This window comes from Narcine bancroftii, chromosome 13 (genome assembly GCF_036971445.1).
Source record: "Narcine bancroftii isolate sNarBan1 chromosome 13, sNarBan1.hap1, whole genome shotgun sequence".
Lineage (NCBI taxonomy): Eukaryota > Metazoa > Chordata > Chondrichthyes > Torpediniformes > Narcinidae > Narcine > Narcine bancroftii.
The window spans coordinates 81267817-81271357 of record NC_091481.1 but is presented as its reverse complement, the minus strand read 5'-3'; positions in this window follow the sequence as shown (position 1 = coordinate 81271357).

The following is a 3541-nucleotide window of genomic DNA, read 5'->3' as shown; positions in this document are numbered from 1 at the left end:
CATCCTCGACCACAAACCATAAAGAAATCTCTTACCCATTCCCTCACCAACTTGTCTGGTGTCCTCCATTGCCAAGATGGGGCTAAACCCAAATGTGAAGAGTGACATCGTTTCCCCCCCCCCCCCCCCACCCTGGTACCTAACCCGTGACCGCAGTGAGTGCCACATTTGCGCCCACACCACCTCCCTCAACCGGGATTCGGGGCCCCAATCAGTCCTTCCAAGTGAAGCAACACTTCACATGAATCTGCAGGGGTCGTCTACTGTATCTGGTGCTCCTGTTGTGGTCTCCTTTGCATTGGAGAAACTGGACACAGACTGGAAGAGCACTTTGTTGAGCACCTCAGTTCTGTCCACCACTGTAGCCACACATTTCAATTCTCCATCCCATTTCCTTGCTGACATGTCCGTCCATGGTCTCATGCACTGCCAGACTGAGACCACCCGTAAATTGGAGGAACACCACCTCATGATCTGACTGGGCACCCTCCAACCGGATGGCATTAATATCGACTTCTCTGGTCTTCATTAAACTTCTCCCAACCGCCTCTTGCCCCATGTTGACTTTTCATTCCCTTCCTCCTTTTGCACAGACATGATCAATTCTACCTAGTCCCTTATAACATCCAGTTAACCCCTTTTGTTGGTCTGGATTCCTCCCTTGTTGTTTGAATTCTGAGACTTTCTGTCTTCTGCCTTACCCGAGTTTTCCTTGAAGGGCTCAGGCCCAAAACATCGGCAATATATCTTTGTTTCCTATACAGAAAAGACCGGCCGAGTTCCTCCAGCATCTCGATGTGTTTACCTCTGTCTTCTTCCCTCCAGCTCTGCATTCACAGGGTCAACCCCTCTCCCTGATCAATTCTCACCTGCCCTCCTACTCATGTCCATTCACAACCTTTTGCCTGTGGTCCTCCCCCCATCCCCTTCTTTCTTCGATTCCCCCCCCCCCCCAACTCTTTTTATTCAGGAACCTGCCTGCTTTTTGTTCAGACCTTGACGAAGGGCTCAGGGCTGAAATGTCGGTTATTGTCTTTGTCTCCTATGGACTTTGTGAGACCCGCTGAGTTTCTCCAGCACTTTTGTGTGTTCACTACAATCACAGTATCTACAAACTTTCTTGTTTCACATTACACCATGCCCGGATCGTCTACAACTAAATGGAACGCTCCTATTTCCCACTTTACCTCAGTCCATTTCTCTTTCCTCATCCATCTTGGTCTGCTTAGACCTTTCCTTCCTTCTAAATATACCCTGGCTCATTTCCCCATCCCACCCACCCTCCCTCCCATATATGGTTCCACCTGTCTCCATTGCCCTTTATCTTCCCCCTATCATTCTCTTGCCTCGGCCTCCCAACTCCATCTCGGCTCGATCCACCAGTCCCCTCCCCTCGATAATTCTGCCCATCTTCCCTTTCCTTTCTCAGCCCTGAAGCATTGGCCGTCCATTTCCCTCTCCAGATTTTGCCTCATCTGCTGGGTCCATCCACAAGCTTGGCTTTTGCTCTTTGACCATAGGAAATCTCAAAAAAGGGTACAATGTTGGGAAGTATACGGTCATGCCCTTTGGTAGAAGGAATAGACAGGAAGACCATTATTTGGATAGAAACATAGAAAATGCATGTTATTTTCTATGCATGTAATTCGGTGCAGGAGTAGGCCATTTGGCCGTTCAAGTCAACACCACCATTCAATATGATCATGGCTGATCAGTACCTGGTTCCTGGCTTCTCCCCATGCCCCCTGATCCCACTCCTCAACTACTTCCTATGGCAAAGAATTCCACAGATCCACCACTCTCTGAGAGAAGAAATTTTTCCTCATCTCAGTCCTAAAAAACTTCCCCCTTATCCTTAAACTGTGACCCCCTGGTTCTGGTTTTTCCCACCATTGGAAACAACCTACCTGTGTCTAGTCTGTCTAACCCCTTGAGAATTTTATATGTTTCTATATTCCCCCTCAATCTTCTAAATTCCAGAGAATGGGCCTAGTCGATCCAACCTTTCTTCATATGCAAGTCCTTCCATCTCTGGTATCAGTCTAGTGAACCCCCTCCATGGCGAGGATGTCCTTCCTCAGATAAGGAGACCAAAACTGCACGCAGTGGAGAAAATTCAAAATTCTGAAGTGCAAAGGGACTTGGGAGTCTTCATGGAGAATAACCTAAAGGTTGACCTCCAGGTTGAGTCAATGGTGAAGAAGCACAAATACAAAGTTGGCGTTCATTTCCAGAGGAATATCATATAAGAGCAGGGGTGTAATGTTGAGACTCTATAAAGCACTGGTGAGACCTCACTTGGAGGATTGTGTACAGCTATGGGTGCCTTATTTGAGAAAAGATGTGGTGGTACTAGGGAGGGTTCAGATTTGCTAGAATACCAGGAATGAAAGGTTAGCAATATGAGAAAAGTTTGTCAGCTCTTGGACTGTACTTGGAGCACAGAAGGATGAGGGGGACCTCATGGAGGCATTTTGAAAGGCCTGGACAGAGCACATATGCCAAGGATGTTTCCCATGGTAGGGGATTCTCAGACAAGTGGGCATATCTTCAGGTTTAAAGGGCGTCAATTTAAAACAGGGATGCAGAGAAATTTCTTTAGTCAGGGGGTTGTGAGTCTGTGGGAGGTTGCCACAGGTGGCTGTGGAAACAAGAGATGTTGGATGTAGCCAAGGCAGAGATTGATAGGTATTTGATGAGTCAGGGCATCAAGGGTTACGGGGAGAAAGGCTGAGTGGGAGGATGAATTAGCTCATGATTAGATTGGCGGAGCAGACTCGATGGGCCAATGGGCCTACATCTGCTCCTATATCTTGTGACCTTGTTCCGACTCTGAAGGCCAACAATTCTGTTTCTCCCATTGACACTGCTCAACCCACTGAGTTGCTCCAGCAGATTGTTCCTTTATGGCAAAACCACAGAATTGGAATGGTTGCAAATTGTTCTTGACCCCAGGAATTGTCCAAGTACGTTTTACACACAATTAAGGAATTCAGACTTACAATACAGTAACAAGACCTTCCAGCCCTCGGGCCCCCCCAATTACAGCCATTTAACACAACCACTGAATGTTTAGAAGGCAGTTAGAACACTACAGCACAGAAAACAGGCTATTTGGCCCTTCTAGTCTGTGCTGAAACATTATTCCGCTAGTCCCATTGGCCTGAACCCAGTCCATAACCTTCCAGACCTCTCCCATCCAATTTATTCTTTAAAATTAAGATTGAGCCCGCGTTTACCACGTCAGATGGCAGCTCATTCCACACTCCCATCATTCTCTGAGAAAAGTTCCCCCTAAACCATTCCCCTTTCACCCTAAAGCCACGTCCTCTTGTATTCATCTCTGCTAATCTAAGTGGAAAAACCCTATTCGCATTTACTCTGTCCGTACCCCTCATAATTTTGTAAGCCTTTATCAAATCTCCCCTCATTCTTCTACAGTCCAAGGAATAAAGACCTAACCCGTAACTCAACTCCTGAAGACCAGACAACATACTAGTAAATCTCTGGACTCTCTCAATCTTACTGCTATCCTTCCTGT